We start from the raw sequence: 13,239 nt of genomic DNA on the forward strand, positions 1-13,239 counted from the left end.
CGGGTGCATTATAAATACGATATAACTACATGTATAAATACGGTATACCTACACATATAATACAGTATACCTACGCGTATAATACGGCATACCTACATGTATAAATACGGTATACCTACACGTATAATACGGTATACCTACGCGTAAATACGGTATACCTACACGTATAAATACGAGATACATATATGTATAAAAGACTCACGCACATGATGATGAACTCACTTACACTTGTTGAAGTGTACTCTGGCAAGTATGTCACACACGTACGATAACGTATTGTCGATGTTAAAAATAAATATTTTTAACACTTGAATCAAGAAAAGATATATGATATTATATTTGTGTAACAAATATAGAGTCTCGAATCAAAGTATACCAGAAACAAAAGCCAACATATTATTAAATTACACAAGTGTTCCAAAAGCGAAATGAAAATAATAAAAGTTCAAGATGAACAACGAGTACAAGGTCTAGGAAGGACCGATGTGTCTAATGAGTTAGAACCTTTGTAGGTTGACTCGCGTTTACGGAACACGTTGATTGAATATCTCTCTCTCAGGAACGCAAAGCTGTGAGTTCATGTCCCCCCTTTTCTCTTAACTGTTTTCGGATTTATAACTCTCGGGGGTGAAATACATGTTACATATGTTTCAATGGTATGATTTGGCTATGAAATGAACTATTAGATCATGTGAGCATAGACTGAAACTGAAATGCCAATAACTCTCATAAGAAACATGGACAAAGGTTAGATCTAACGGGTACGGCCGAGCCCCACTCATGGTCCATTTGTGACTACTTAGAGTGCTTTTGTGTCCCAGTCGAGGTGATTCGACAACGGTCAAGGGGATTTGACACAGTCAAGGTGATTTGACACAGTCAAGGTGATTTGACACAGTCAAGGTGATTTGATACAGTCGAGGGGATTCGACACTAATAATAGCCCACTCAGGTTGGGTACTCCCTATGTCTTCACATATATTAATGTCCTTGCAAAACATTAATGATCTGTTCGTAGACGCTATACATACCTGTTTGTTATGAAAGATCTCTCACATGTCTAAAGGTTTAATTGGAGCTCACTCAAAACACATGAACTCGCTCAACTTTTGTTGATGTTTTCAAACTTACATGTATTTCAGGAAACAAGATGGATCTTGGGCGCGGGTGTTGTTTTCATGATGTAAATTTCAAGTTTAGATGTCATCCGCTTTTGTTGGTTTGTAACTTAACCGGAGGTCATGTTGATTGAAACTTAAATGACTTGTGATTGTAATGTTTTAAGCTTTTGAATGGATGAACATCATATTAATCATATAGTTGTTTGTTATAATCGAATGCAATGAAAGCTGATCAAGTCACACGCACACGCTTCCGCAAAAGTCAGGGTGTGACAGATTGGTATCAGAGCTTCGATTGTAGTGAACTAGGATTCCTTCTCGAGTCTAGTCTACAATCACTAGGATTCTCTCACGAAAACATTTTTACAACAAACAAAAAGATTTTCATTGCATTTACGAAAGCGCCAAGATCCACGAATCAAACGTTTACAAAGGAAAGACAAAAGCAGGGACATTAGTAGGGAGGAGAAGGCCCCAACTAAAGTGCCACGTGAGGTATAGTCTACGTGAGATAGACTTGCCAAAGAGGAAACGACACCCGAAACAACAAACGAGAGTTATATGTGATATGTTGCATTTATTTGCTTATATATACTAAGTAACATTTTTATTCATTGATATATATGCATATATGTGTACAGAATAATTATTGACGGGAACGAGATCCCTTCGACTTCGAATCCTATTATTATTCTTGACTCGCACAATGAGACTATCGACCTCGCGTTTATTGCGGAGCTTATGGCTGATGTAGTTACCAAACGAGACCCTGAGTTTGATTCCGTAGAAGATGGCTGTTCTTCCCTCTCGAATGCGAAGGTGCCTGACTACGGCAGTGACGGCGAGGCGGAGGAGGTAACCTTGGACAACAACCTTATCAGTGAGATGAGGTCCCTATGGCTTTTACAAAACATGATTGACGACACTCTTGTCCAGACAAGGAAGAGGATGTACTCATCTTGAAGGTGCCCCTCCAACTACTATTGTTAGGAACTCTATTTATTCCTACTTCGTCTAAGCATTGTGCCATTCCGCGCGTAACGACAACGGATGTTGGCGCGTGGACCATTATAAAGGTCCTTTCAATGTTGAAGGTATGAAGACAGTAGTGTCCCTTCTCTGACTGATCGGCTGCTTTGAACGAGAGAAAAATTAGGGTGACCATGCAAGACAATTTATTATTACGGGGGCCCACGTAATAACATCTTGTAGTGCATGGAAATCCTGGTGGGCTCTGCGGGTCAAGCAAATGATCACTATCTATTTGAAATTCCTAAGTTGTTCCGAATCTCCATCTAGTAGAACACTAACCGAAATAGTTACTCTAACACTCTATAAAGTAGGATGTCTGTCTTTGCCTACTTCGTGCCTAACACTCCAACCCGTAATACGAGTCGTTTGGGACCCGGTATCTAAGCAGGTGAAAATGGCTAACACTTGGAAAAGACTCTCCGCATCCTTCACCTCACATGCACCCTATCACCCACTACCTATATCGCCACCACCAACACCCCTACCAGTAACCCTACACTCTCTATCCCGTAACACCCCATCGTTTGAGTAGTACATTCACGCCTTGGAAAACCGCTCTACGGTTGCTACAAGGCACAATTCGGTTCCGAGGAAGAAGCCACGTACCCTCACGACCTTATCTCTGCGTTTTCACTATCACCCCTATACGTGGTAGTAATGCACAACCCCCCACCTTTTTGGGAAGTATGCCTGTTTTGTAAAAAAAAAAAAAACTAAAGACCTAAAAGGACCAATGTAGAAGGAAAATAACTACTACTTTCGTATTATGGAACTTCTATGACCGATGTGATGTAACCTCGAGTCCATTTTGTTTTTCATCTGTTAAAAACAATGTATCAAGTTGTCGAACATATATGGAAGCTCAGTGGTTGTTTTCTTATTTATACCTTTTGATAATATATGCATGTGATGTTAGATGATTACATGTTTGCTTGTGGTGATGATTGTCTATATACATATATACCCCACAGATAATTATTTGGTGAATGTTCTCTAACCTACCTAAAACTTCTTGCTAGAAGAAAATGCCGCCCAGACGTGACACAGACACTAACACGTTACCAAGGATAGAAGCCGAGCTTCAGGAACGCATATCACAGGCAATTGCACAGCGCAAGGCCAACCGCTCAGAACACAGCGGTGGCACTTTCGGAAATAACCCTCCAACTGGTAATGTTATATCACCTAAGACACATTACAAATCTTTTGGATATTTCCAATTGTGTTCTGCCAATGCTCACTCGTGAATTGCGTTACATATGTTACAGGCTGTACTTATAAGCAATTTCTGGATTGCAAACCTCTAAACTTTGATGGCACGGGAGGTGCCGTCGCTTTTGTTCGCTGGGTTGAAAAGACCGATTCCGTGCTAAGAATGAGCAAATGTGCACCTGAACAGAGAGTCACTTATATTTCTGGGCTGTTTTTGGATGGTGCACTCTCCTGGTGGAACCCCCAAGTTCAAACTCTTGGCGAAACTGCTGCATATGCGCTCAGTTGGGATGAGCTTAAGGAATTAATGCGCAAGAAATACTGTTCAAGAGCTGAAATCCAGAAACTGGAAACTGAGTTCTGGAATCTGAAGATGGATGGACCAAAGGTTGCCGAGTATATTCAGCGTTTTCATGATTTATCAAGGGTCGTTCCGTATCTTGTCGAGCCAGAATTCAAGAGAATCGAAAGGTTTATTTGGGGACTTGCGCCTCAAATCCTGAGCATGGTTACTGCCTCAAAGCCTCCAACTATTGCAGAGGCTATCGATTTGAGCGTTACACTTACTGAAGAAGCTCTTCGTATGGGAAAGTTTTCGAAATCCGAGATAAACAAGAAAGAGACTCACGTGGAGTCTTCAGGCGACAACAAAAGAAATTTTTCAAATCTGAAGAAAGGCACTCAAGTAATTCATGACCACTCAAATGCAAACAAAAGAAGGGAAGCAAACCCGCCGCGTGGCATGAAAGCTTATGGAGCCACCAATAAGGCCAGTGGAAAGGTTTATCTGGGGACTAAGCCGAGATGTGACGAATGCAAGTTTCACCATGAAGGTCGATGCATGAGACCTAAGTGTGACAGATGTGGAAAAGAGGGACACAGCAAGGATGCCTGTTGGGCAAGATATCCCAACCAAGGAAGAAACGATAGCTACAACCAAGGCGGAAACAACAATGGTAGAGTTCCAGGTTGCTTCAATTGTGGTGACGTGGGGCACTTTAGAAAAGATTGCCCTAAGAAGAACCAAGCGAGGAGGAGTCTTCACGATCGGAGCTCGTGAGCGCGCCAGGACCCGAATGTTGTGACGGGTACGTTCCCTATTAACCAACACTATGCATCCATTCTGTGTGATACTAGCACCGACCTTAGTTTTGTATCAGTAGAATTTAAGAATACACTTGGCCTAGTTTCATGTAAGCTAGACGTCCCATATCCTATAGAACTGGTAAATGGAAAGTTTGTTAAAGCAAATGAGGTGATTAAGGGTTGTACTTTGGAACTTGTAGAGCAGGTTTTTTTTTTTTTTTTTTTACTGAGCTCCTACCTGTTGATTTGGGAAGTTATGATGTTGCAGTCAGCATGGATTGGCTATCCAAGAATAGAGTTGAAGTTATTGGTCATGAGAAAATCATTTGCATCCCTTTTGCGAATGATGAAACACTTATAGTACACGGCCTTCATGCAGTTGATGCGAGGACGCTGGGCCCCATAAGGCGATGGTTTGCGACATCCCACAATGGTCATAAAGGCGCAGAAGTGCCTCCGAAAGGGGTGCATAGCCTTCCTTGCTCATGTTGTCGATAAGGAGACCAAGGAGCCGAAGCTAGAAGACAACCCTGTTGTGAACGAATTTCCAGAAGTCTTTCCCGAAGACTTTCTTGGGCTACCTCCACAGCAACGAATGGAGTTTCGGACAAACCTAGTGCCAGGAGCGGCACCAGTGGCGAAGGCACCTTCTCGATTAGCTCGTCCGAGATGCAAGAACTATCCAGTCAACTAAAAGAGTTGCTAGACAAGAGAATTTATCGAGCCGAGCTTCTCACCCTGGGGAGCTCCAGTGTTGTTGTTAAGGAGAAGGACGACAATTTTCGTATGTGCTTAGACTACAGGGAGTTAAACAAGCTAACCAATCAAGAATCGGTACCCCTTACCGAGAATTGATGACTTGTTCAACCAATTTTAAAGTTCTAGCTACTACTCCAAGATCGACTTGAGGTCGGGATATCATCAACTGTTGAATGATTACGACTGTGAGATTAAGTATCACCTGGACAAGGCGAGCGTTGTAGCAGACGCCTTGAGACGCAGGGAGTGCGCAAACCCACTAAGGATGCGAGCCTTGGAGATGACCATACAAACGAATTCCGTTACTCGGATTCGTGAGGCTGAGCTAGAGACGCTCAAACAAGAGCACCTACAAGCTGAAGCATTACGTGGAATGAGAGTGCAATCGTTGCCCAAGGAAGATAACATTGTACTCCCTGTAGCGAATTTGGGTTCCATCCTTTGGCGACCTACGAACGAATATTTTGGATGAAGCATACAAGTCAAGGTACTCTATACATCTGGGTTCGGATAAGATGTACCAAGACTTAAAAAAAAAAATTTATTGGTGGCCTAAGCTTAAAAGTGACATTGCTACTTATGTTTGGAAATGCCTTACATGCGCCAAGGTTAAGGCGGAATATAAAAAGCCTTCAGGTTTGCTCCAACAACCTGAAATTCCTGCATGGAAATGGGGGAGAAAAAAAAACTTCGATGGGCTTCATTACTAAGTTACCCCGAACCTCAAGAGGCCATGATATGATTTGGGTAATTGTAGATCGACTTACAAATTCCGCGCATTTCCTACCGATCAGTGAAAAGATAGCACTAAGAAATTGGCTGAAATATATCTCAAGGAAATTGTGGCCCGACATGGAGTGCCTGTTTCTATTATATCGGACCGAGATGGTCGGTTCGTGTCAAGAATATGGCAATCATTCCAAAAGGCCTTTGAATCTCAACTGAATCTTAGTACGACCTTTCACCCGCAAACGGACGGCCAAAGTGAGCGAACGATACAAACTTTGGAGGACATGTTGCGTGCTTGTGTGATGAACTTGGGTGGAAGCTGGGATACTCACTTGCCTTTAGTGGAGTTCTCCTATAATAATAGCTATCACACTAGCATCCAGGCTGCCCCGTTTGAGGTATTATATGGACGAAAGTGTCGGTCACCGCTATGTTGGGCGGAAACCAGGGATAAACAACTCATTGGTCCGGAATTGGTCCAGGAAACCACATACAAGATCATTCAAATACGATACCGTATAAAGACGGCTCGCGACAGACGAAAGAGCTATGCCGACAACCGACGCAAACCATTAGATTTCGAGGTCGGAGACATGGTATTGTTGAAAGTCTCACCTTGGAAGGGCGTAGTAAGATTTGGTAAACGTGGGAAGTTGAACCCACGTTACATTGGGCCTTTCGAAATTCTGGAAAAGATTGGAACTGTTACGTACAAGTTAAAACTACCAGAAGAGCTGAGCAGTGTACACGACACGTTTCACGTGTCAAATCTCAAGAAAAGTCCTACACAAGAGACAGTTGTCATTCCAGCAGACGAGATACACGCCAACGAAAAACTCCCATTTACCAAAGAACCTGTTGAGGTTACGAACCGGAAGGTCCACAAGACACGGAAGAGTCGTAGGAAGTTGGTTAAAGTTCGCTGGAACTCGTATCACGGTCCCGAGTATACGTGGGAACGTGAGGATCAAATAAAATCGAAGTACCCTCACATGTTTCAAGACTCCCCTACAACCGGTAACACGACTTGAATTTCGGGACGAAATTCTTCTAACGGGGGGAGAATGTGACAACTGGCTAAAATAAGAGTAATTCCGTACAACTTAAACACTTGATTTAACGCTTAATTACGTCCATTTCGATTTAATTATTGCATGATTAGGTCGTACAAAGTCTAGCAATCATAGGACATGGTTATATATGTCAAACAACAATTATACAATCGCCACATCACGAGAAAACTACAAACTATGTCCTAATATGTTGGCAAAATGCTGAAAACACTATTCACCTGAACACGCTATTCATGTCAGCAAGTTTCGAAAACTGTCGGAACGAGCGGCGAAGGGCATGAACGCACTTGGTAGACGAAATACAAATAAAAATCCCTAATTAGGGACGCCAAATATAAAAACACTTTAACTTTCCGAAAAATACATGTCGTTAAAAATTCGTCCGAATCGCGCCAAAACTATAACAAAAATAAATTGTCCGCAACACTAAAATACATCATTTTAGTGTCCGTAGAACTTGCAAATAATATTCGACACCTTAAAGCTTGGAGATATCCGAAACACAAGCTACCGGTACAACGTCGCTACTTGCACAACTTGTCCGTTTATTTTATTCGACGGACTAGTAAATGATATGTTTTTTTTTATCCCCATAACACCTAAACGAATCATCTAGCGAACTAGTTAGCGATATTTTAGCGTTGTAAATGCCTTAAATAAACGGCATAGCATCGATGGTAAAATAAAGCTCCCGGTGTGATATAACACTTTTTATATAACACTCAATATCGAACCGACGAGCAAACTAGTGGCATTTTTACCATCTAAAACCGATACCCACTAAACTAGTAAACTAACTAGACTTTGTTTATAACCCTAAACTATCATTAACACCCTAATTACCCTAACTAAATTAATTACCTAAATATCTAAGACAATATTAATATATGTATGTATGCTTATGTTAAAAAAAAAATATAAAGATCTTATACTTCCCTTCATGATTCACCGACAACAAGTGGGTCCCCACCCACTTGTTTGGTGTTGAAAATCAAGATATACATGTATGGGATGAAAGATTGGAAGCATGGTGAAGAAAGTGTGCAATAATTATAACCTCACTACCATACTACTACATTCCCTACACCACATTTCAACAACAATTTATCTTCTTTCTTCCCTCCAATTCGGCAGCCCAAACCCCCCCCCCCTCATTCTTGTCTTTTTCATCCACTAATCACACTACATTTAGCTATTCTAAGTCATTTTAAGATGGTTTAAAGACTTTGCAAGCATGGAGGGCCATTAAGGAACACTTTGGAGCTCTTATTCATTCTTAATCTTCAATCTAAGATTGTGCAAAGTTGTAAGCCACTTTCTTAACATTTTTAAGCTTGTTATTAAGTGTAGATTAAGAAAGTACTTGTTGATCATCTTGAAAGTCAAGAAAAATCTAACGTAAAACCCTAAACCAAAGCTTAACAACTTACTAATCACGAAGTATTATGTGATTATTATGTGCCTTAGGGTTGTATGAGTTTTATGATCTTGTTGATTTTGTTTAAAGTAGATTATTTACATGGATGATCTTGCATGATTAAGAACAAAAATGAAGATTTAAACATGTTGATTTTTAAATCTAAACAAGATCATCATCCTTATGATCCATGAACTTTACTACAATCTAAAAAAACAAGTTACAACAGGTATATGATTTTTGTAGAAATTAAAGACCATGATTTTCACTAAGATTATGTTAAAAAAAATGGTCTTAACAAGTTGTTAAAAAGGAAGAACAACATGGGGGTTCTTAAGAAATAATATTTTTGTTTAGGATCTTGTTAATATAATCTAAAAATGACACCATGTATTTTTAAAAGTGTGTTTAAAAATATACAAAAAGTTCTTGGAAATAAGGATATTATTAGTAGGATTCTTCATGCAAAGTTGATGGATTGAAACTTAGTTTGGATGGGTCATGATTAATGGTGCTAAACATGCTTAAAAACACGTTTTAAAACGTAGGGAAAACGCCATAGTTTAGGGGAAACTATGGCGAAATTTTTCTAAAATATTAATCGCGGTTAAAAAGAGTTTATCGGGGTGATTAACATGGTTAATCGCGATTAGTAAACTTAATGATGATTAACGACCTTAATCGTGATTAGACAAACCCTAATGACAAGGGTTAAGACTTAACCATCCAAGAGTTTATTTAAAACACTACAAGTTATTTTTATGATAAAATGGGTAAAATTTATAAGAATAACCATCAATATAATTTTTGGAGAAAATTATATGTATATACTTCAAATACTTTATTTGGTGTATAATGTGTGTATAATTATGTGTATGTATTAGTCTTAGTAATACATACGAAAATAATACCTACGATATTTGCAAAATATATGCTTACACCACGACGAAAACCCCACCAATATTCGAAATTGTAACGACGGTCGCGAACCTTCGCGACTACTTAAAATGTACACTTATAAGATACAATAAAACAAGGCGTGAACATCGGACGACGGGTCTCGAACGATGGACATCGGACGACACCTTATGCCTTATCGACGAAACGGGCGTGTCGACACCTCGAAAGGTTACTACGACGCTCGACAACTTTGACACACAAAAACTATATATATTAACCGGTCGTTACGACAAGTCCAAAAATAAGATAATTTAGACACTTCATATATATTAATGACAATGAATGACCGGAAAATTCAATAAACGCCAATCGTGATTATAAAAGTTACTAGCATAATTAGTAAAAGATTACTAAAAATGCATGAACATAAATATTGGGCTAAAAAAATTAATGTTGGGTTAAAATAACATAAATATTGGGCTAGGCCCAATACCTTAAATACATGGGAAAATGCCCATTTCCTTAAATACTTATAAAAGCCCACTTACAATACTAACATGGGCTAGGCTTAATAACTTATAGAACTTGGGCTAGGCCCAAATGTCAAAAAATATGGATAAGCCAAAAACACAAAATTGTAGGCTAAGCCCAAAGTAAAATACATGTATATTTTTATAAATATATATTGTACGGGTGCATTATAAATACGATATAACTACATGTATAAATACGGTATACCTACACATATAATACAGTATACCTACGCGTATAATACGGCATACCTACATGTATAAATACGGTATACCTACACGTATAATACGGTATACCTACGCGTAAATACGGTATACCTACACGTATAAATACGAGATACATATATGTATAAAAGACTCACGCACATGATGATGAACTCACTTACACTTGTTGAAGTGTACTCTGGCAAGTATGTCACACACGTACGATAACGTATTGTCGATGTTAAAAATAAATATTTTTAACACTTGAATCAAGAAAAGATATATGATATTATATTTGTGTAACAAATATAGAGTCTCGAATCAAAGTATACCAGAAACAAATGCCAACATATTATTAAATTACACAAGTGTTCCAAAAGCGAAATGAAAATAATAAAAGTTCAAGATGAACAACGAGTACAAGGTCTAGGAAGGACCGATGTGTCTAAGGAGTTAGAACCTTTGTAGGTTGACTCGCGTTTACGGAACACGTTGATTGAATATCTCTCTCTCAGGAACGCAAAGCTGTGAGTTCATGTCCCCCCTTTTCTCTTAACTGTTTTCGGATTTATAACTCTCGGGGGTGAAATACATGTTACATATGTTTCAATGGTATGATTTGGCTATGAAATGAACTATTAGATCATGTGAGCATAGACTGAAACTGAAATGCCAATAACTCTCATAAGAAACATGGACAAAGGTTAGATCTAACGGGTACGGCCGAGCCCCACTCATGGTCCATTTGTGACTACTTAGAGTGCTTTTGTGTCCCAGTCGAGGTGATTCGACAACGGTCAAGGGGATTTGACACAGTCAAGGTGATTTGACACAGTCAAGGTGATTTGACACAGTCAAGGTGATTTGATACAGTCGAGGGGATTCGACACTAATAATAGCCCACTCAGGTTAGGTACTCCCTATGTCTTCACATATATTAATGTCCTTGCAAAACATTAATGATCTGTTCGTAGACGCTATACATACCTGTTTGTTATGAAAGATCTCTCACATGTCTAAAGGTTTAATTGGAGCTCACTCAAAACACATGAACTCGCTCAACTTTTGTTGATGTTTTCAAACTTACATGTATTTCAGGAAACAAGATGGATCTTGGGCGCGGGTGTTGTTTTCATGATGTAAATTTCAAGTTTAGATGTCATCCGCTTTTGTTGGTTTGTAACTTAACCGGAGGTCATGTTGATTGAAACTTAAATGACTTGTGATTGTAATGTTTTAAGCTTTTGAATGGATGAACATCATATTAATCATATAGTTGTTTGTTATAATCGAATGCAATGAAAGCTGATCAAGTCACACGCACACGCTTCCGCAAAAGTCAGGGTGTGACATGGAGGGCGTGAGTGGTCATGGTTGCATTGATGGGTTTATTTATCAAACATTTAATTACTATGGTTGTTTGGAAAGTATTTTACATTATGTTATGTTAACGCTTCCGCTGAACTTGATGGTTTTCGAATTACTTATGTTTGGATTTTATTACTATTAAATGATGAAACTTTATTTTAAACTTATGGATTCAATGTAATTGGTGGCTCATTACTAGTGGTCACACGCCTAACAGGGATACTCCCTAAGTGGTAATTTGAGGGTGTGACATTTTATATACCGTACCCCAAGCCCGTATAGGGAAAATAAGTTAAAAATATTTACCTGAGCAAGTATTGTCACAATTAACAAGTGCAAATATCTTTTACTCCATCTCCTATTCTGGAACGAAGGTTTATAATAACCTATTAGAATCCTAACGGGTCTTTAATTTAGCCTAAGCTTAGACCGGTTAGTTTTAAAGAAAGAATACGGTTCAATCGCATGGAAGGCGAAGACCGGTTTAGAATGTGGTTTTGACCCGACAAGCTTGCATGCTTGTTTAATATTGGTAACATAATCACATTCTGGATTTTGAGACAATAATGATATGGTTTGACCTGTTTCGGCTAAAATGTGTAGACTAGTTACATAAGCCGATCCGAACGCGAAAGTGCGTAACTAGTAACCATATGAATCATATACAAGTTCCCTGAGTTAATATGCACTAAACATGTTGTGATATCAGTAAGATATTTTCTATTATGCCCAAAATGATTTTAAACACAAACTATGCCTCATAAGGGCATTTTGGTCATTTACAAGGTTATAAAAGAGTTTAAATAGTAATCTGAGTTACAGGTCTGATTTATTTAATAAATATACTTAATTTAGTAAGTTATAACAGTAGGGTATCATATATATGTGAAATTTATTAATTATAACCATATTATGCACCGATGGGGCATTTTGGTAATTTCACATAAGCCTAAAAGGTCAAAACTGGAAATCTGAGTTTAAAACCTTTGTTTACTGTTATAATAAAATGAATTTACTGAATATATCAGTAGGTATCAAACCTTATATATATAAACTAGTTTTGATACATACTATGTCGTAAAAATGCTTAAAAAGGCGATTTGGAGCCATTTCCTGGTTTTATATAGAAAGCTGATATTTTTATAATTCCAGAAGGCTCAAAATAATTTATTTAACATAATAAATCAGTAGAAAAAGGTTTGAGGTCAAAAGGATTTATAAAACTCATTTTATAGCCCAAAAGGGCAAAATCGGCAATAACCGAAATAAGCTTAAAACTCTAAGTTATGCTCAGCCTAAAAATAAATAAAAATCTCCAAAAATCCCAAAATATTATTTTATATCAGTAGGTAAAAAGTTTGATATTAAAATTTGGGTTTAGATAGGCTATATGCTAATTACGCCATTTAATTACTAAGAACGCTTCTAATTACGCTAATGAGCATAACTCTAAATCTAGACCTCAAACTGATGTCAAATTTTAGGTACAAGTTTATAAATCAGTAACAAATGTTCCTACTCTTTTACTTTTTCAAAAATCACATTTTAAGGTGACAAGGGCATAATAGTTAACAATTAGGCAATTAGCGGAAACATGCATATGATTTGGATATCTAATGAACCAAGTTGTATAATCACAGAGGGTTATACTAACATACAAATAGGTCCAAAAGAAGCTCTAAGGCAACCCTAAACTTGGCTTAAACAGGTCAGAACTGAAAGTCAAAGCATAAGTCAAACTATGCGACTTTCGGTTCCAAACCGAGCCTAAACTGAAAATTGTCGAGTTGAACATGTTTAGACATGTT

Source organism: Helianthus annuus, chromosome 12, assembly GCF_002127325.2.
Source record: "Helianthus annuus cultivar XRQ/B chromosome 12, HanXRQr2.0-SUNRISE, whole genome shotgun sequence".
Lineage (NCBI taxonomy): Eukaryota > Viridiplantae > Streptophyta > Magnoliopsida > Asterales > Asteraceae > Helianthus > Helianthus annuus.